At 46.0% G+C, this 23203-nt stretch overlaps 1 pseudogene; it reads right to left on the reverse strand.

The window, feature by feature from the left end:
• Nucleotides 1–13131: 13131 nt before the first annotated feature.
• Nucleotides 13132–22941, reverse strand: LOC125507031 (uncharacterized; annotated as a pseudogene).
• Between the last annotated feature and the right edge of the window lie 262 nt (nucleotides 22942–23203).

Consider the following 23203-nt stretch of genomic DNA (forward strand, 5'->3'; position numbering starts at 1 on the left):
TGAAAACTATATAAAGAACGCCGGAATCGGAGTTACGGTTTGGAAATGGCAAGCGATTCAAATATGACACCGGTCTGTGATTTACAGCAAGTAGGCATCTAAATGCAATGAAATGAACATGCTACAGCACCCAAACATGACAAAAAAATACATGTAAGGGATGCACACAAGATGCTTAACAAAAGTCTAGCACTGAGCCACAGCCAATTCATCCATTAGGAGGTTCAAACAAGCATGGCAAAAACGCAAATGGTAAAACAGATCTCAGACTTAGTGAAATTAACACTTGTCTGGAATTTCAGATCATATAGCCCTCTTCGGAGCAACAAAACAACATGCTACAGGACCTGAACATGACAAGGAAAGACATGGCATGGAGCTACTCAACAAGCTTAACAAAAGTCCCTTAGTGACCTTGAGCCAAAAGGGATCACAAAATATACTAACAAGCACACGAACATAGCAAAAACATAATCAGTTTTCAGACTTAGTGAAAACTGGGACATGCTGAAACATAACTCACGAAGGCATGTTTACGAGCTCGATGCACTCACTACGGTGCAAGTCATGGCAAGACAATCATACAGCCATAAAGAAGGCACAAAATACAATCTAGACATGGCAAGAACAATGGCATAGCATGCACGGATCAACTACAATAATATCGGCAAAATCGCAAACAAGTTGACGATCTGCCCAGATTCACAACGAAGCAAAAGTAGAGCTCGATTGACTCAAGCTAGGGTGCTCCATAATTGCAAAAAAAGACATGGATGGATTGAGCATAACAATATTACAAAACTCCTTTACTGGTCATCCTCAAAAGAGGCACGGATCACTAGGAAAAAGCATGAACATATGGCATCATGAACTAAACAATCCCAGACTTTGTGAAAACTACTAAGTCCCTGAAAACAGATTTACCGGCTGCCTCACTTTGCAAGCTTGCACAAGTCACCACACACATCCTAAAAATGCATGGGTTGCACCTCTGGAAATATAACAAGATGCTTAACAAAACATATGAACGACTCACAGGCATATCATGCACACAACAATCATGGCAAAAATGACAAAAGTCTAAGATGAACTAGCAGATCTGACAATTAACTCATGAAGCCCTCTTCTAACAGCATTTCGGGCATCAAGATGAGCTCAAATGAAAATGATGCAATGGAATGAAATGATGTACTCTCTGAGTTGAACATTTTGATATGCTATATAAATGAATCGGAGCTACGAATGCAAAGTTACAGAGTCTCGAACATGGCAACTTGGATCAAGAATTCTAGGACTTAGAAATAAAAACACCTCGCGGGATCTAGGGTTACTGTAGCTGCGAACCGGATCCAGATCGGGCGCGCCTCCCGAGGAACCCGGCGGGGTACTGTAGCTCCGGCGAGGCCGGCTCGTCGCCGGCAAGACGAGGGAGAGGCGAGGCCGGGCGGCGCGGGCAGCGCGACGGGGCGGCGGCCGGCGACGCGTCGGGCGGCGGGGCCGCGCTGCGGAGCGTCGGGCGGAGAGGCGGCGCCGACCGGGCGGCGAGCAGCGGCGGGGAGCGGCCGGGCGGCGAGGAGCTTCGGCCGGGCGGCGGGGAGCCCCGGCCGGGCGCGAGGAGGCGGGTGGCGGCGGCTGGGCCCGGGGGGCCGGGGACGGGCCGAGCGGGCCCGCGCGGGGTGCGGCGGCGATGTGGGCACGCGGCGCCATGTGGCGGTCCGTGGATGGCTGGCGGTGGAGCGGACAATGTCCGGCCGTCCGGATTTTTGTCCGGCGGTCAGAGGAGGAGAGGGGCTAGGGTTTCGGGGGAGGAGACCCGGGATTTGGAATGGGGGGGGGTCTATTTATAGGCATAGAGGGAGCTAGGAGAGTCCAAATGAGGTGCGGTTTTCGGCCACGCGATCGTGATCGAACGCTCTAGATGATGGATCAGAGTTAGGTGGGTTTTGGGCCAAATTGGAGGGGTGTTGGGCTGCAACACACACGAGGCCTTTTCGGTCCCTCGGTTAACCGTTGGAGTATCAAACGAAGTCCAAATGACACGAAACTTGACAGGCGGTCTACCGGTAGTAAACCAAGGCCGCTTGGCAAGTCTCGGTCCAATCCGGAAACGTTTAACCCCCACACACGAAAGAAAGCTAGAAATGACCACCGGAGAAGGACGAAGCGCCGGAATGCAAAACGGACAACGGGGAAAATGCTCGAATGCATGAGACGAACACGTATGCAAATGCAATGCACATGATGACATGATATGAGATGCAAGACAACGACAACAACACACGGAGACAAAACCCGAACCCGAGGAAATAAATATAACTTAACGCCGGAAACGGCAAGAGTTGGAGTACAAATTGGGAAAGTTATATCCGGGGCGTTACACCAAGCCCCTGGCGCCTCCCTCTTTCCCCCGTAACACCTCTCCCTCTTGTTAGAGCTTGGCGAAGCCCTGCCGAGATCCCGCTGCTTCCACCACCACGCCGTCGTGCTGCTGGATCTCCATCAACCTCTCCTTCCCCCTTGCTGGATCAAGAAGGAGGAGGTGCCTTCCCAACCGTACGTGTGTTGAACACGGAGGTGCCGTCCGTTCGGCGCTCGGTCATCGGTGATTTGGATCATGACGAGTACGACTCCATCAACCCCGTTCTCTTGAACGCTTCCGCTCGCGATCTACAAGGGTATGTAGATGCACTCCTTTCCTCTCGTTGCTAGAAGACTCCATAGATTGATCTTGGTGATGCGTAGAAAATTTTAAATTCTGCTACATTCTCCAACACTTTGCTGCATCATCCCTTCCTCTTCGGGGAAAACCAACGCAGTGCTAAAAGAGGTAGCAAGAAGGATTTCTGGCGCCGTTGCCGGGGAGGTCTACGCAAAAGTCAACATACCAAGTACCCATCACATACCCTTATCTCCCGCATTACATTATTTGCCATTTTCCTCTCGTTTTCCTCTCCCCCCACTTCACCCTTGCCGTTTATTCGCCCTCTCTCTCTATCTATCCTCCCTCTATTTGCCTCTTTTTGTCCGCTTGCTTTTTGCTTGCTTGTGTGTTAGTTTTCTTGCTTGTCACGATGACTGAAGATAATACTAAATTTTGTGACTTCACCAATACCAACAACAATGATTTTATTAGCACTCCGATTGCTCCTCTTACCAATGCTGAATCTTGTGAAATTAATGCTGCTTTGCTGAATCTTGTTATGAAAGATCCGTTCTCCGACCTTCCTAGTGAAGATGCCGCTACCCATCTAAATAGCTTCGTTGATTTGTGTGACATGCAAAAGAAGAAAGATGTGGATAATGATATTGTTAAATTGAAGCTATTTCCTTTTTCGCTTAGAGATCGTGCTAAAGCTTGCTTTTCGTCTTTGCCTAAAAATAGTATTGATTCATGGAATAAGTGCAAAGATGTTTTTATCTCTAAGTATTTTCCTCCCGCTAAGATCATCTCTCTTAGAAACGATATTTTGAATTTTAAGCAACTTGATCATGAACATGTTGCACAAGCTTGGGAGAGAATGAAATTAATGATACGTAATTGCCCTACTCATGGTTTAAATTTGTGGATGATTATACAAAACTTTTATGCTGGATTGAATTTTGCTTCTAGAAATCTTTTAGATTCGGCCGCGGGAGGCAATTTTATGGAAATCACTTTAAGAGAAGCTACTAAACTCCTAGATAAAATTATGGTTAATTATTCTCAATGGCATAATGAAAGATCTACTAATAAAAAGGTGCATGCGATAGAAGAAATTAATGTTTTGAGTGGAAAGATGGATGAACTTATGAAATTATTTGCTAATAAGAGTGTTTCTTCTGATCCTAATGATATTCCCTTGTCTACTTTGATTGAAAATAATAATGAATCTATGGATGTGAATTTTGTTGGTAGGAACAATTTTGGTAATAACACGTATAGAGGAAATTTCAACCCTAGGCCTTATCCTAGTAATCCCTCTAATAATTATGGTAATTCCTACAAAAATTCTTATGGAAATCATAATAAGATGCCCTCTAATTTTGATTCTAATATTAAAGAATTTATTACTTCGCAAAAGAATTTTAATGCTATGATTGAAGAAAAATTTCTTAAGATTGATGATTTGGCTAGGAACATTGATAGAATTCTCTTGATGTTGATTCTTTGAAACTTAGATCTATTCCACCTAAGCATAATATCAATGAGTCTCTCAAAGCCATGAGAATTTCCATTGATGAGTGCAAAGAAAGAACCGCTAGGATCCATGCTAAGAAAGATGCCTTTATAAAAGCGTGTTCTTCTAGTTCCTATGAAAATTATGATGAAGATCTAAAAGTTATTGATGTGTCCCCTATTAAATATTTGTTTTGCAATATGAATCTTGATAATGATGGGACTGAATATGATCCACCTTTACCTAGAAGGCATTCCAAGAATTCTGAATCTTTTGATCTTGATGCTAAATTTGATAAAAGTGGGATTGAAGAAATTAAAACCCTAGATGTTGCTAAACCCACTAATGGATTTCAAGGAATTTAACTATGAAAATTGCTCTTTGATTGATTGTATTTCCTTGTTGCAATCCGTGCTAAATTCTCCTCACGCTTATAGTCAAAATAAAGCGTTTACTAAACATATCGTTGATGCCTTGATGCAATCTTATGAAGAAAAACTTGAATTGGAAGTTTCTATCCCTAGAAAACTTTATGATGAGTGGGAGCCAACTATTAAAATTAAAATTAAAGATAATGAATTCTATGCTTTATGTGATTTTGGTGCTAGTGTTTCCACGATTCCAATGACTTTGTGTGATTTGTTAGGTTTCCGTGATTTTGATGATTGCTCTCTAAATTTGCACCTTGCGGATTCCACTATTAAGAAACCTATGGGAAGAATTAATGATGTTCTTATTGTTGCAAATAGGAATTATGTGCCCGTAGATTTTATTGTTCTTGACATAGATTGGAATCCTTCATGTCCTATTATTCTTGGTAGACCTTTACTTAGAACGATTGGTGCAATTATTGATATGAAGGAAATATTAGATTCCAATTTCCATTAAGGAAAGGCATGGAACACTTTCCTAGAAAGAAAATTAAATTAACTTATGAATGTATTATGAGAGTCTCTTATGGATTGCCTACCAAAGATGGCAATACCTAGATCTATTCTTGCTTGTTATGCCTAGCTAGGGGCGTTAAACGATAGTGCTTGTTGGGAGGCAACCCAATTTTATTTTTATTCCTTGATTTTTTTATCCTGTTTAGTAATAAATAAATTATCTAGCCTCTGTTTTCCTTGTGTTTTTTTGTGTTTAATTAGTGTTTGTGCCAAGTAGAACCATTGGGAAGACTTGGGGAAAGTCTTGTTGAAAAAAAACAGAAACTTTACCGCTCACGAGAACTGCTGTCATTTTTATTTGGAGAGTTATATTTAATTAATTATTTTTGCAGATGACTAATAGATAAATTCCTCACGTCCAGAAATTTATTTTAGAATTTTTGGGGTTCCATATCTTGCGCTAGATACAAATTACTAAAGACTGTCCTGTTTTTGACAGATTCTGTTTTTCGTGTGTTGTTTGCTTATTTTGATGAATCTATGGCTAGTAAAATAGTTTATAAACCATAGAGAAGTTGGAATACAGTAGGTATAACACTCATATAAATAAATAATAAGTTCATTACAGTACTTTGAAGTGGTCTTTTGTTTTCCTTCGCTAACGGAGCTCACGAGATTTTCTACTTTAAGTTTTGTGTTGTGAAGTTTTCAAGTTTTGGGTAAAGATTTGATGGATTATGGAACAAGGAGTGGCAAGAGCCTAACCTTGGGTATGCCCATGGCACCCTCAAGATAATCTAAGGACACCTAAAAGCCAAAGCTTCGGGATGCCCCGGAAGGCATCCCCTCTTTCGTCTACTTCTATCGGTACCTTTACTTGGAGCTATATTTTTATTTACCACATGATATGTGTTTTGCTTGGAGCGTCTTGTATGATTAGAGTCTTTGCTTGTTAGTTTAACACAATCATCCTTGCTGTACACACCTTTTGAGAGAGCCATACATGATTTGGAATTAGTTAGAATACTCTATGTGCTTCGCTTATATCTTTTGAGTTATATAATTTTTCTCTAGTGCTTCACTTATATCTTTTAGAGCACGGTGGTGGATTTGTTTTATAGAAACTATCGATCTCTCATGCTTCACTTAGATTATTTTGAGAGTCTTAAATAGAATGGTAATTTGCTTAAAATCCTAATATGCTTGGTATGCAAGATTAATAATAAAACTTTCTTATGAGTATGTTGAATACTAAGAAAATTTGTGATATTAAAGTCATGCTAGTTGAGTAGTTGTGAATTTGAGAAATAATTGTGTTGAAGTTTGTGATTCCCGTAGCATGCATGCATGGTGAACCGTTATGTGATGAAGTCGGAGCATGATTTATTTATTGATTGTCTTCCTTATGAGTGGCGGTCGGGGACGAGCGATGGTCTTTTCCTATCAATCTATCCCCCTAGGAGCATGCGTGTAATACTTTGCTTTGATAACTTGTACATTTTTGCAATAAGTATATGAGTTCTTTATGACTAATGTTGAGTCCATGGATTATACGCACTGTCACCCTTCCACCTTTGCTAACCTCTCTAATACCGCGCACCTTTCGCCGGTATCATACACCTACCATATACCTTCCTCAAAACAGCCACCATACCTACCTATTATGGCATTTCCATAGCCATTCCGAGATATATTGCCATGCAACTTTCCACCATTCCGTTTATGACACACTCCATCATTCTCATATTGCTTAGCATGATCATGTAGTTGACATCGTATTTGTTGCAAAGCCACCATTCATAATTCTTTCATACATGTCACTCATGAGTCATTGCATATCCCGGTACACCGCCGGAGGCATTCACATAGAGTCATATTTTGTTCTAAGTATTGAGTTGTAATTGTTGAGTTGTAAGAAAAATAAAAGTGTGATGATCATCATTATTAGAGCATTGTCCCAGTGAGGAAAGGATGATGGAGACTATGATTCCCCCACAAGTCGGGATGAGACTCCGGATGAAAAATAAATAAAAGAGGCCAAACAAGCCCAAATAAAAAAGAGAGAAAGAAAAGAGGCCATAAAAAAAGAGAAAAGGCCCAAATAAAAAAATGAGAGAAAAAGAGAGAAGGGACAATGTTACTATCCTTTTACCACACTTGTGCTTCAAAGTAGCACCATGATCTTCATAGTAGAGAGTCTCTCATGTTATCACTTTCATATACTAGTGGGAATCTTTCATTATAGAACTTGGCTTGTATATTCCAGTGATGGGCTTCCTCAAATTGCCCTAGGTCTTCATAGCCTGTTGGATGCACACCCACTCAGTTTCTTTTTGAGCTTTCATATACTTATAGCTCTAGTGCATCCGTTGCATGGCAATCCCTACTCACTCACATTGATATCTATTGATGGGCATCTCCATAGCCCATTGATACGCCTAGTTGATGTGAGACTATCTTCTCCCTTTTTGTCTTCTCCACAACCACCACTCTATTCCACCTATAGTGCTATATCCATGGCTCACGCTCATGTATTGCGTGAAAATTGAAAAAGTTTTGAGAATGTCAAAAGTATGAAACAATTTCTTGGCTTGTCATCAGGGTTGTGCATGATTTAAATATTTTGTGTGGTGAAGATAGAGCATAGCCAGACTATATGATTTTGTAGGGATAACTTTCTTTAGCCATGCTATTTTGAGAAGACATAATTGCTTTGTTATTATGCTTGAAGTATTATTATTTTCTATGTCAACATGAACTTTTGTCTTGAATCTTTTGGATCTGAATATTCATACCACAATTAAGAAGAATTACATTAAAATTATGCCCAATAGCATTCCGCATCAAAAATTATGTTTTTATCATTTACCTACTCGAGGACGAGCAGGAATTAAGCTTGGGGATGCTTGATACGTCTCCAACGTATCTATAATTTCTGATTGCTCCATGCTATATTATCTACTATTTTGGACATTATTGGGCTTTATTATCCACTTTTATATTATATTTGGGACTAACCTATTAACCGGAGGCCCAGCCCAAAATTGTTGTTTTTTGCCTGTTTTAGGGTTTCGAAGAAAAGGAATATCAAACGGAGTCCAAACGGAATGAAACCTTCGGGAACGTGATTTTCTCATCGAATACAACTCAGGAGACTTGGACCCTATGCCAAGGCACGTAATAGGAGGCCACGAGGTAGGGGGGCGCGCCCTACCCTACCAGGCGCGCCCTCCACCCTCGTGGCCCCCTGTTGCTCCACTGACGTACTTCTTCCTCCTATATATACCCACGTACCCCCAAACGATCAGATACGGAGCCAAAAACCTAATTCCACCGCTGCAACTTTCTGTATCCACGAGATCCCATCTTGGGGCCTGTTCCGGAGCTCCGCCGGAGGGGGCATCGATCATGGAGGGCTTCTACATCAACAGCATAGCCTCTCCGATGAAGTGTGAGTAGTTTACTTCAGACCTACGGGTCCATAGTTAGTAGCTAGGTGGCTTCTTCTCTCTTTTTGGATCTCAATACAATGTTCTCCCCCTCTCTTGTGGATATCTTCGATGTAATCTTCTTTTTGCGGTGTGTTTGTTGAGACCGATGAATTGTGGGTTTATGATCAAGCCTACCTATGAATAATATTTGAATCTTCTCTGAATTCTTTTATGTATGATTGGTTATCTTTGCAAGTCTCTTCGAATTATCAGTTTGGTTTGGCCTACTAGATTGATCTTTCTTGCAATGGGAGAAGTGCTTAGCTTTGGGTTCAATCTTGCGGTGTCCTTTCCCGGTGATAGTAAGGGCACCAAGGCACATATTGTATTGTTGCCATCGAGGATAACAAGATGGGGTTTTCTTCATATTTCATGAGTCTATCCCTCTACATCATGTCATCTTGCTTAAGGCGTTACTCTGTTTTTACTTAATACTCTAGATGCATGCTGGATAGCGGTCGGTGAGTGGAGTAATAGTAGTAGATGTAGGCAGGAGTCAGTCTACTTGTCTCGGACATGATGCCTATATACATGATCATACCTAGATATTCTCATAACTATGCTCAATTCTATCAATTGCTCAACAGTAATTTGTTCACCCACCATAGAATACTTATGCTCTTGAGAGAAGCCAGTAGTGAAAACTATGGCCCCCGGGTCTATCTTTATCATATCAATTTCCTACTACTTAGTTATCTGCTTTGCTATTTACTTTGCCTTTATTTTACTTTGCATCTTTATCATAAAAATACCAAAAATATTATCTTATCATATCTATCAGATCTCACTCTCATAAGTGGCCCTATAGGGATTGACAACCCCGATTTGCGTTGGTTATGAGGATTTATTTGTTTTGTGCTGGTACGAGGGACTCGCGCATAGCCTCCTACTGGATTGATACCTTGGTTCTCAAAAACTGAGGGGAATGCTTATGCTACTTTACTGCATCATCCCTTCCTCTTCGAGGAAAACCAACGCAGTGCTAAAAGAGGTAGCACTGCCCCAGAGAGTTCTTCAAGCAACTCATCACCAATTGGCATTGGATGTTTGCTACCGTAACTGCATTAAGTTGCAAACAATCAATACAAAACCTCCACAATGCATCCTTCTTGCGCACAAGTAAGACTGTCAATGTAAGTGGACTAGAGCTCAATCAAATGGTACCATTGCACATCATCTCTTTGATTTGTCTTTGAATATTGTTGTGGGTTGTAACTATACGGTCGTACATTGATAGTATGTGAACCTAGAACCAATGTAATTTAATGATTATGGGGTAGCCGGGGAAGGGTGGTAGGGATGTAGGTTCCTAGAACAAATCACTAAGCTCATCCAAGACCTGCTGCATTGCTAGTGGAACTAGTTTTGCGGTGATTTCTGTTAATTCCATGGTGCAAAGATCCTGTTCCTGGTTAAGAATTCACTCCTAGTTGAACTACTTCTTGGCGTAATGGACCTTGAAGTTGTTCTCTTAGCAAAACCCTCTTGAACCTTGTCTGTATGCTACATGTGTGTGTGTGCGATGTGAATCTTGTTAGACCTTGTGGCTCTCTTGGTTTGCTTTATATATAAAAGCGGGGCGAAAGCCTTTTTAGGTATAGACCTTGAAGCTATACCAAGTAACATGAGGCATGTGGCTTGTCATGAACACCACCCATGTGATGTGATGCCCTTGATGAGTCAATCGCATCCAACGCTTGTACTAGTCAACCCACATAGGACTATGATCCTCCAACTAATCAGCACCAATAATCAAGTCATAGCAACCCAGAGGAAGCACTTTCACATCTTGCTGGAAGGCAAAACCCTGTGTCCACCGGGATAATTGGGCCACCGTTTTAGAATGGGTCATCTTAGCTCCTCCAACAACTACATGTGTAGTTGCATCAATGTCTTGAGTTGGAAGGGCTAGCTCCTCAACAAGTGCAGCATCTACAAACAAACAATTGACCCTTGAATCAACCAAGATCGGTGATAATCCATAAGTATAGGGGATCAATTTTAGTCTTTCTCGATAAGTAAGACTTTCGAACCAACGAGGAGTTAAAGGTAGAATTAATATTCCCTTCAAGTTATCGACCATCGATACAACTCTACGCACACTTAATGTTCGCTTTACCTAGAACAAGAATAAAACTAGAAGTACTTTGTAGGTATAAAGGGATAGGTTTGCAAGATAATAAATAACATGAAAATAAAAGTTAGGTGTTGTTTTACTAAAAGAACAATTAGGTTAGTATAGCGAGTGTGGGGAAGTGGTGGTAGGATTTGTGGAATTGTCCCTAAGCAATTGACTAAGTTACTAGACCGATAGCAAGTTTTATGTGGGAGAGGCCACTGCTAGCATCCCGTCCCTTATCTAGAATTCTATGCACTTATGATTGGAACAATTAGAAAGCATCCGCAACTACTAAAGTTCATTAAGGTAAAACCCAACCATAGCATTAAGATATATTGGCCCCCCTTCAATCCTGTATGAATCAATTTCTATGTTAGGAAGAAGCTTCTGTCACTCTTTCCCTCCAATGCGTAGTCCTATAAACATACAACTAACCCTAAGGTGTGATCCACATGTGCACGCATATGATGGGCACCAAAGGACAACAACATAGCCACAAGCAATTTAAACCAACCATAGCAATTCACCAATCACCCATAGGACAACAAAAATCTACTCAAACATTATAGGATGGCAAAGCATAAATCACCATGTTCAAGTAGAGGGTACAATGGGTTGCAGGAGAGTGGACCGCTGAATGTAGATGAAGGGAAGGTGATGGAGGTGTTGATGAAGATGACGAAGTTGTTGGAGTAGATCACTGTCACACAATGATTGCCTCGATGGCGTTCTGGCGCCACCGGGAGAGAGGGGAAGAGAGCCCTCCCCCCTTCTTCTTCTTCTTCTTCTTCTTCCTCTTCTTCTTCTTCTTCTTCTTCTTCTTCTTCTCCTTCTCCTCTTCTTCTTCTCCTTCTTCTCCTTCTTCTCCTTCTCCTTCTTCTGATTCTCCTCCTTCTTCTTCTCCTTCTCCTTCTCCTTCTTCTCCTTCTCCTTCTGCTCCTTCTTCTTCTTCTCCTTCTCCTTCTCCTTCTCCTTCTTCGTCTTCTTCTTCTTCTTCGTCTTCTTCTTCTTCTTCTTCTTCTTCTTCTTCTTCTTCTTCTTCTTCTTCTTCTTCTTCTTCTTCTTCTTCTTCTTCTTCTTCTTCTTCTTCTTCTTCTTCTCCTTCTTCTTCTTCTTCACATTGGCTTTTATTTCATAATTAGCCCGCGGTTGTGATAAAATGCTAATTCAGTTGCTTTAGTACTATGCTAAATTTCTACAAGAAACATTTGAAATCGTCACGATAGAATTGCTTCTGTTTTGGAACTAATCAAACAAATAGGAAGAACACAATATTCTTGCTATGATTCGCATCAAGAAACTTATAAAAATGGCAATACATGAGATCGGTTCTTACCACAAGAAGTGGATGCCTTCAGTTTTGACTCGTTGAGGTAAGGAAGCAGCATCACCTGCCAGCAGGGATTCGAGGATGGGCGAGATCGGAGGAAGCTGCGCCATGTGTGGAGGAGGGCTCATGGCATGACCTATCCACCTCGAGAATAACAACAAGCAAGCACGCACAACTGTTACCCCTGCCGTCGACCAAACCTCATTGCCTACTGGAAGGAGCGGCTATGGTGGCTCGATGGCATGGTTGTGCTGCATGTCATCCAACAGATTGGCGATGGTGCGATGCTAGTTCTCCCCAACCCTCACTTCTCTGTAACTCTTCCACGAATTGTGTTATCTGGAAGCAACACACAACCTGTTGAAGATACTCGGGGACGGCGGCCAGCTCGCACACAACCTCCAATGACGCAGGTGTGGCACTGGGAGGAGGAGGGCGTTGGATTATGCAGGAACGGCATCGGAGAAGGACTGCAAGGTCAGGAGGATCCGGCCTACCACACTTGTTGCCTCTCAATGTCCACCTCTTTAAGGAGAACATGAGCAAGGGAGAAAATCGGTGGCTACATCCTAGGAAAGGAAAGAGAGCGGGAGAGATGAAGGGGATTGACGTCCATGCATATGTTTCCTTTTCCTGGTTTGTTTTCCTTTTTCTTTTCTTCCCTTTTTACGTGTGTACCGAAGAATCTCTAATCAATCTCTGAAAAATCAAATCTAAATTAATCAACTATACCATAAGTTCCTCAATCGCATTAATTAATATTTTGGGCAAGGTATGGAAACGTTAATTAATGTAATTTTTGAGAAGTATGGAAATATTATTTAATGTGATTGAAGAACTTATGGTATAGTTGATTAATTTATATTTGATTTTTCAGAGATTGATTATAGATTAATCATAATTGATTTTTTCACATAAATACATTACGAATAAATGGAAGGAGTATCAGACGTGATTCGGTTTTAGCATGAAAGGGGTGGTGGGAGGTGAGACAAAAATAAACCAGACAAAAATAAACTGGACGAAAATAAACCAGGACTATTCAACCAACTCGTCCATTAGAAGTAGAGAAAACGAGATGCACTGTCAGTATTACACGACTGACTGATGTATAGCCGGCAGGTCCGCTCTGAATCCATGGATTCATTCACAGCCAGCTATCCGGGAGTCCAATGTTCTGGAACCTAATGGACGAGCCCTTGCCCCCTTGCCGGCCGTGATCTCCGGCCCGTCACCATCGATCTCCTCCTCGTCGCCTTCGGACGACAGCATGAGCAGCGGCGGCGCTGGTGGCGGGGGCAGGGCGAGGGCGCCCTCGTCCCACGTGAGGAAGTGCAGCGTGATGGGGCGGAGCGCGTGGCGGTGCAGCAAAAGCTTCTGGCTCAGCGGCACGGTGTCGTAGCACCTGACGTCGCCGGCGGTGGAGACCATCCACGACAGCACCTTCTCCCCTCCCACCCTCGACACCACCAGCAGCCTGCCCGCCCGCTTCGCCGCCCGGTGCAGCTCGAGCAGCCCCGACCGAGTCGACGCCACACCCGGCGTGCTCTCGTCCGCCACCGATGACACGTAGATGAACCCCTCCTCGGTCCGGCTGATGGTGAAGCCGAGCCTAGTGTCCCCCTGCCGCAGCGCGATCTCCACCGCCATCTCGCCGCCGGGGCCTGACGGCGCGTACCACAGCCGCACCGCGCGCACCATGCCGATGTCCACGCCGTGGTAGTCCTCGAACCCGTACAGGCTGACGTTGGACATGTTGGCCAGGTCGGACAGGGACCCCATGTTCACCGTGGACACCGCTGTCTCGCCGGAGATCTTGGTGAGCAGTGCCTCCGTCTGTACGCTGGCGAGCTCGACGGGGACGCCGGAGGCACGGGACGAGGCGAGCCAGGCGTCGGCGCGGGTGAGGGTGTCGTCGAACGTGTTGTAGCGGGTGTGGGTGCCGTCCGTGGCCTTGGGCAGTAGCAGTAGCGATAGGAATTGTTCCAAACCCTAATCTGTTTGACATGGTATCAGATGACGCGTTCGGTCCGTGCCGTGCTTCCATTTCCTCTGCCGCCGCCACGTCGGTCTTCGCCGCCGCGCCGCCTCCGTCAACCCTGGCGATGGAATCACTGTTCATGGTGTCTACCCCGCTCGCCTGGGCTCGTCCGTCCGCATCAGGGTCGCGTCCTCCAGCGCCCCGATCGCCCGCGCCTTAGATCGCCCGCGATGCCGCCATGGCGTCGCACGCCTTTGATCCCGCGCAGCCATCCAGAAATCCATCGCTCGCGTACGGTGCTCCCATGCAGGATCGCAGCGACCCATCCCTGGCGTACGTTGCCCACATGCAGGATCGATGCGATCCATCCCTGGCAGCCGTCAACGCTGGCTACGGTGCCCCCATGCAGGATCGGGATCGCGCCCCTGCGTAGCTGCCTTACGGCGCCGCTGCGAACTCTGCTGCGCCGCTGGCCTCAGTCCCTCGTGACACTCCCGTCCAGGTGCCGTACGGTGGGCCATATCCAGCGCCGTACGTCACGCCGTCGTCACCGTATGTCGCGCCGGCACCGTATGCTTCGTCCTCCACGGTGCCCTACGAGGCGCCGTATGGCGCGCCCTACGCTGCCTCTGTGCCGCATGTCACGTCGCTGCAGCTCTACGGCGTACCTCCTACACCGCCCTACGGTCTTCATCAACACTACCGTACGTCTCCGTCGGCCAATGCGCTGATTCCGTACAGTGCTCCTCCGACATACGACTCGCAGCTCTCCGCATCGGTGGCTGAACCAGGACCTTTCCACTTCGCTCACCTGGTGACGGTGAAGCTCTCTGCTGACAACTACCTCCTGTGGCGCGCTCAGGTGTTGCCGCTGATGCGTAGTCACTACCTTGAGGGGTATGTCGATGGTACGCTGCCGTGTCCCCGGCCATGGTTCCGGTGCCCTCGGCTGCTGGTGGCTCCGTCAAGGTGTCCAACCCTTCTCATCGTCAGTGGATCGCTCAGGATCAAGCTATTCTGGGTGCCATTCAGTCCTCGCCCACACCCTCCGTGGCCGGCATGGTGGTCTTTTCCGCGACGTCGAGGGATGCATGGGCCACGCTCGACTCCAGCTTTTCCTCGCAGTCGGTGGCCCGTTCCTCTGCCATTCGTAACCAGCTGGGTGAGGTCAAGAAAAATGACCTCTCCGTCACGGCCTTCTTCAACAAGGTCAAAAGTTTGGCTGATACACTGTCGTCTATTTGGAAGCCTCTTCGTGACGAGGAGTTCACTTCGTTCATTCTCAATGGGCTTGATCAGGACTATGATTCTCTCATTGAAAACATTAATGGATGTGACACACCGATGCCGCCTCGCGATCTCTATGCACGCCTTCTCAACACAGAACAGAGGCTCGCTGCTTGCCGCTCCATTGGCGTCTACACGGAGGGCCCTTCTGCGAACGCTGCTCTCCGCGGGGGCTCCCGCGGTGCCAAGCAGAAGGCGCCGCCGACCTCAGGCAACCAGCCCCGTCCGCCCGCTCCACCTCCGACGGCTGGTCGCAAGCGGCTCCACTGCGAGGCATGTGGTGGTGGGGTTGAGTGTCAACTTGCGGCATCGAGGGGCACTTGGCGTCTCGCTGCCATCGTCACTTTAAACGAGATTTTCTTGGCATTGGGAACAATGGGAAGGGCAATGAGAAGCAAGCTGCTCTCACTACAGCGGATCCCGGGTTCACTCCTTCATACTCGGTGGATCCTGCCTGGTACATTGATACGGGCGCTACGGACCATTTGACGAGTCAGCTTGACAAGCTGGCCACTCGCCAGCCCTACACCGGTCATGATCAGGTCCGCACGACCAATGGATCAGGTATGCCCATCTCACATGTTGGTCAGGCATCTCTTCTTTCATGTACCACTAAAACCTTGTGTCTGCTTGATGTCCTTTGTGTTCTGTCAGTCACACGTAGTTTACTCTCGGTTCCTAAATTAACTCGTGACAACAATGTGTTTGTTGAGTTTCACCCTTTCCATTTTTTGTTAAGGACCGGGGCACGAGGGACGTTCTTCTTAGTGGTCGAGCTCGCGATGGCTTATACACACTTGATGTGCCATGAGTCTCTCAAGTTTTCAGTGGTGTTCGGGTGTCGTCGTCGCAGTGGCACTCTCGCCTTGGCCACCCCGCTACTCCCATTGTGCACCATGTGCTTCATCGCCATCATCTTCCCGTTGAGTTGAATAATAAGGAGTTTCTAGTGTGTGATGCTTGTTAACAAGGCAAGAGTCATCAGTTGCCTTTTTCTGTATCAAGTCATGTTGTCACGGCTCCTCTTGAACTTGTGTTTTCAGACGTGTGGGGCTATGCCCAAACTTCTGTTAGTGGTCACAACTATTATGTCAGTTTCATCGATGCTTTCAGTCGCTTTACTTGGATTTATCTTATTAAGCACAAATCTGATGTGTTTCATGTCTTTATGCAATTTCAAGCACATGTTGAACGATTTCTTAAGCACAAAATTATCCATGTTCAGTCAGACTGGGGGGCGGGGGGGGGGGGGGGGGTGAGTATCATAACCTTAACACCTTCTTTCAGAAGCTTGGCATCTCACATCATGTGTCTTGTCCTCATACACATCAGTAGAACGGTGCAGCTGAGCGCAAACACCGTCACATAGTTGAAACTGGCCTGACACTTCTTGCACATGCCTCTATCCCGTTTCGGTTCTGGAGCGATGCTTTTGTTACTGCCTGTTTTTTGATAAACAGGATTCCCACACGACGCCTTCACATGAAGTCTCCGCTCGAAGTGTTGCTTAATGAAACTCCAGATTACTCCCTCCTTAAAGTGTTCGGCTGTGCGTGTTGGCCGCATCTTCATCCGTACAATAAGCATAAACTTGAGTATCGATCTAAACAATATGTGTTTCTTGGGTACAGTCCTCTCCACAAAGGTTACAAGTGTCTTCACATCCCGTCAAATCGTGTTTACATTTCTCGTGATGTTGTGTTCGATGAGACTGTCTTCCCGTTTTCCACGCTCACATCACCCACCGATACTCCCGTCAGCGAGTTGCACTCTTTTCCAGTTTTGCCTAATCAATTTGTGGATGCTGCATATTCTCCTCTGTTGTTGCCTAACCATGGTGCAGGGACTAGACGAGGCGCTCGACTTGAGCTTCTGGATGATGATATGGCCACAACTGGGCCAGTTGCTGTTATGCCGGATGAGGCGCTCGACGAGGCTGCCCCCGCCACTACCCCGCTTGACCCCGACGTCAATCACGCGTGCATGCCCCATGCACGAGGATCCAATGGGGTGACCGATTCGCTAGGGCCAGCGGCCTCGCTGTCGCCTGGGCCGGCCGAACCTGCGGAGCTGTCGGCCAGGCCGGCTGGACCCGCGGCGCTCTCCCCTGAGCCGGAGGCCTCGCAGGTCACCGAGTCTTCGTCGCCTGGTCCGTTGACGCCGGTCACGCCCGGTCTGTCTTCACCGACCCTAACCGTGCCACCGGATGCGCCTGTTGACTCGCCCGCCGGTGCGTCCTCCTCGCCGTTGATGGATAGTGGCTCCTCTGGTATGGCAGCTCCAGCGCCACCTCCGCCTGTCGTCCTGCGTCCCCATACTCGCAGCAAAAGTGGCAGCTTCCAACCGAAGAAGCGCACTGACGGCACTGTCGCGTGGCTTGTGGCCTATGTGGCACATGCTGAGGCTGACCCTACGACTGAACCACGACATTTTCGAGCAGCGCTTGGCACCCCACATTGGCGTGCTGCGATGGAGCAGGAGATTCATACCCTTCAAAGAAACAACACTTGGCGTCTTGTTCCACCTCCATCTGGTGTTAATATCATTGAATCTAAATGGGTATTCAAGGTGAAGAAACATGTCGATGGCTCCATTGAGAGGTACAAGGCACGCCTGGTTGCCAAGGGATTCAAACAACGGTATGTCATTGATTATGAAGACACATTCAGTCCTGTTATTAAACCAACTACTATTCATGTTCTTCTCTCTTTGGCTGTTACTCACGGATGGTCGCTTCGACAACTTGATGTTCAGAATGACTTTCTCCATGGAGTTCTGGACGAAGAGGTTTATATGCGTCAGCCGCCAGGTTTTGTTGACCCTGCTCAGCCACATCATTTGTGTCGCCTTGTCAAAGCTCTCTATGGTTTGAAGCAGGCCCCACGTGCGTGGCATGCCCATCTTGGTGCTGCTCTTTGTGCGCATGGGTTTGTTCCTTCTACAGCAGACACGTCTTTGTTTATTCTACAGCGACCCGAGGTGACTATGTACATTCTGGTCTATGTTGATGACATCATCCTTGTCAGTTCGTCTGCTTCTGCTACAGATCGGCTTGTGTCCTGTCTTGGTGCTGAGTTTGCTGTTAAGGATCTTGGGAGACTGCATTATTTTCTGGGCCTAGAGGTTCTTCATTCTGATGGTGGCTTGACTCTTACTCAGAAGAAGTACTCTCAGGATCTCCTGCGTCGTGTCGGTATGTTGCAGTGCAAGTCTGCTATGACTCCCATGTCTGCTGCAGACAAACTGACAGCTCTTGCTGGTGACTTGCTTTCTCCTGAGGATGCCACAGAGTACCGCAGCATTGTGGATGGACTGCAGTACTTGCTCATTACTCAACCAGACATATCATTTGCAGTTAACCGTGTGTGCCAGTATCTTCATACACCACGTGATTCTCACTGGTCAGCTGTTAAGCGCATCTTGCACTATGTTCGTCACACTAGTTCATATGGTCTCCATCTTCAGCCTGAGTGTTCTGGACTGATCTCAGCATTTTCTGATGCCGACTGGGCTGGTTGTCCTGATGATCGGCGATCCACGGGGGAACATGCTGTGTTCTCTGGGCCTAACTTGATCGCCTGGCAAGCTCGCAAGCAAACTATGGTGTCTCGGAGTAGTACCGAAGCTGAGTACAAAGCTGTTGCTAATGCCATAGTTGAGATCATGTGGGTGCAGTCATTGCTTCGAGAGTTGAAGGTCTCCCCAACTCAGCCACCTGTTCTTTGGTGTGATAACATTTGTGCAACATACCTTTAATCCAATCCAGTATTTCATGCCCGAACGAAGCACATCGAAGTTAACTATCATTTTGTGAGGGAACGTGTTGCTCAGAAGCTCCTTCAGATTAAGTTTGTTTCTTCGAAGGATCAGCTTGCTGATATTTTCACTAAACCCTTGCCCTTGCCTTCTTTTGAAGGATGTCGTCGCAATCTTAACCTTCTGAGTGTTTCAGGACATAGTTAAGATTGAGGGAGGGTGTTAGACTAAGTATATATTAGATATACTTGTTGTAATATAACCGGTATTTGTACGGTTCCCTCTTATAAATATATGACAGCCGTACCCACCAAGGGTATCGAGCATTGTTCCAAACCCTAATCTGTTTGACACTCTGGCACCGGCAGCAGCTCCTTCATCTTCTTCTCCCACGGGAACGTCTCGTACGCCGACGCGATCTTCCAGTCCCGCAGCGCCGCTAGCATCTTGTCGTTCTTGGAACCTTCAGTTCACATCATCAAATCTTTCCAAAGTTAATCTAATTTGCACCCCAATTTACTTTCATCTCATGTGAGAATGTTTCACTAAATGTAAATTCGATTCAAACAGTGCAAATCTGACAAAAGAATGTGAGGTGACAGATAGAACCAGCTGCCCAAATGGACCTAGAATGGAATAGTTCCGTGGTATTCATTTAACAAACAATCAGTAGTTTACTGGAGCAGATGCAATGTTGGTATTTGGTTCTTTGGCATTCACAAGTGATATGTCAAACAACCATATGCTTGCAAGTGGCACTTTAATTTAAATTCTGAGCTGCAAACGTTGCAACAAGCATGAGAGATCGTGCCGATGTGTTGGAGATCTGCGAGGGTTCGTAAACAAAATCATGTTGACAGAAATATAATTGTGTTGGGCAACAAGAACTTCAATGGTCTATCTTCAGCTGTAAATTTTTGCGACATCTCCACATGCATCATCCAGATGCAGAGGCTGGGGTATATTCTTTTTTTAAAAGCTATAAACTAGAAAGGATTTTGGTTTATGACACGACGTCTTGTGATTGCCATGGCCATTTCTTGGCTCCTCGTTTGGAAGTGGAGAAGGGGCTATTGCTTAATCGTTGGTTACCATGTCAGCTAGTCACTGGAAATTATGATGATAAAAAATCATAGCCACGTTGGAATGATGTCAGTACGCTATATTGCGCTATGACAAAATTTGATAGTTAAACAAAGAATTAGGCCAGCGAACGTAAACGAAAATCAGAAGAGCCCTGAAATTAGCCCATACTACCGGGGCCACAAAAAACCGGTTGAAAAATTATTCATTTTTTTTGCTAATTCTCAATCAACTGAGATTCTCTTAATTCTCCGTTGATGCCAGGAACTGTCGATGAATCGTTGTGATCCATGCTTTAACGTTTTCTAAATTTTAAGAACAAATACTACATTTTTCTTGTACTAGATAAACAAATTATTCCGAGAAGGTATATACCTTATACTCCCTCTGTAAATTAATATAAGACATTTTAGATAACTAGAGGGAGTAAGAGCCTGTTCGGAATTCTGCCAGCTCCGTGAAATCTAGATACAGTAGATCAACAACACCTAAAGAGTTGGTTTAAGGGCATAGGACAGTGGGGACACCAAGACACTCGGCAACGTAAAGAAGCAACTTACTTATCCTACTGGGGAAAATAGCAGGAGTACCATTTGTAACACAGTTTAATTGCATCATGTTACTGGAGGCATTAGATTAACAATAACACTGGTTAGACATGTGTCACAACCTGATTTTTGGCCCTTTCCTTTTCTTTTGATTTTCTGAGGTTTTTGCTTGAGTTTTCTTTTTCCGTGGCTATGTGGTCTGGAAACTGAAGAAGAAGCCATCTTCTTTCTTTCCATAGTGGCTTGTCATCCCCATCTCCATTCCTATACCTTGCCATTTTCATCCTAGCTAAACCCCAATATTCTTTTCCTTGGGAATATTCTTTTTCTATTAAAGGAATAACCCAATTTGCCCTAGGTTGTGAAGCAACCTATATTTCTATCACTCCCAAAATTCCCAAATAATTCTGATTCATTGTTTGGGTCATATCTTCTTCAAATATTGCAAAATATTTCATTTTCCATGTTCCTCATCATGCTTAATTAATTCCTTTCCTATTCTATCCTGAATGTCAGATTGTGAAGCAGGTGCCATTTATCTTTGCCCAATTGACCCCAAACTTTTTGGACACCTTTTCATGTCCATATAATTGCCTCATGCCTAAATTCAACTTAATTTGCCTAGTGAATATTCCTGAGCAATTTTTCAAAGTTCCTGTCTGAAGGAATTGTTTGTGAAGGAAGTACTAGCTAGGTTAATCCTATTGATTTGAAAATTTTGCATGGTCCTTCATTTTATCAAATGAAAGGCCTCCTCAAGATTTGAGATCATGCAATGCATCCATGTGAGCTGAGCATCAATTCTTTGGTTCTGTCCAAATTTTCAGTTAATGAAGCAAGTATATTTTATCTTGCTCCATTACATTTGAAAATTTTCCCAGGCCTTCTCCTACCCATATAACTCATCTCCACAAGATTTGGAAATATTTCATCTAGCCATTTTCCCTCAGGATTTTTCCTAAGTTTCTATATAGAGAAGTGCTATATGAAGGAAGGACTAATTTGGCTTGGTCAAATGGCATGAAATTTTTATGGCACTCTCATATGCCCAAATAATCCTTCCGTGCCCATTTTCATCAATTCATCACTCTATGTGAGTGCCTCTTCATGTTCTTGTTTCTGGACCAAGTTATGTGGTTGTTAAGAAACTATATTAAATACTGGTCCAAATCATCTCATAATTGACAGGATTATAGTCCTTCCTAACCTAAACTCCCCAGATATCCTATGTGGCTCTAATCTCACCTCAGTTGATAACTGTTTCATGATCAAGTTTGCAACAGGAAACTTCAGAGCTCACTTACCATTTCACCACGGAGTCTTTGACCGAGCTACCACCGCAGTTGAAAGCTACCTAGGAAGGACTAAACCCCAGACATCATTTGGCATGGCTTGTGGCACCGTGTGCACCAGTGCATGTGGTGACCACCGCTTTGGTGTGCAATGGCCACGTCCAGAAAGTTGCCTAGCTCCGGCCCCTCCCCCTCTCGTCGTCTTTGCGCGCGTAAACATGTCCAACAGTTTCACCAGGTCGTCGCCATCCCCCTGGACTCCTCTCCCCCTCCGTAAGCCTCTCCGTCAGCGCTCGTTGCCGCACACCCACGGGTGAGCAGTGCCGACATGCATTAATGGCGCTTGGCTACTCCCCCCTCGACCTCTTCTGCTCCGTGAGCTCTACGGCTCGTCCGCACCCCCCTTCGCCGCGTTCCCGAGCCTTCCCGTGATCGCTGCGCGTCGCAAGAGCTTTGGCCGAGCTCGAGCGGCGGCAACCGGCTTGGCACCTCGCGCCACGGCCATTTAAGTTCCTCCCCTTGGCCTCTTCTGTCTTGTGAGGTTCGTCCGCTCCCCGTCGTCATGATCCCGCGCCTCCCCGTGATCGTTGGCCGTCGCCAGAGCATAGCCGGATGCGAGCGGCGGCACCCGAGCCACGGCCACACGTCCACGGCCTCCCCTCCTCGGCCATGCCTATATAAAGGCCACCCCGAGCCACTCCGAGCTCATCAGCCTCCTCACCGCGCTTGTCTAGGCCCTCCCCACCTCCTTCCCATGATCGCTGCGCGTCACCAGAGCTTCTCCTCCACCCCCATGACCACAGTGCCTCTTACCGGAGCCCGGCTAAATTCGCGGCAGCCGGCGCCCCTCCCTCCTTGTCTCCACCTCTAGTAGGTCCCTCAACTTTGGCGAACCCCTCCAGAACCCTGCCGCTCCTTGTCCTACAGCATAGCCCCGACACCATCACCACCCGAAGCTCCCCTCCGCCACAGCCGTGGCTCCGCCCTTCCCCGTGCTCCTCGGCGACCATTCTGCCCACAGACGGGTGTGGATGCCTCCCCTGAGCACGCCGGTAGGTCGAGAGTCACGAGAGGTGGCCGGAGTCACCGGGAATCTGCGTCGGGCCGCCGGCCTCGTCTCTGCATCGTGGGTGAGAGGGAGGAGGAAGAAGGAGACCTGCCAGTGGGGCCCCCCTCCCCGTAGACTCCACCTGGCAGCGAGATAATCCCCGGCCCCGCCTTTGATGACGTGGATAAGTGGAAGCGTCAACCCACAAAGTATGTGTTCGCTTT

The sequence above is a fragment of the Triticum urartu genome, chromosome 5A (genome assembly GCF_056163025.1).
Source record: "Triticum urartu cultivar PI428250 chromosome 5A, HENAU_Tu73, whole genome shotgun sequence".
NCBI classification, from domain to species: domain Eukaryota; kingdom Viridiplantae; phylum Streptophyta; class Magnoliopsida; order Poales; family Poaceae; genus Triticum; species Triticum urartu.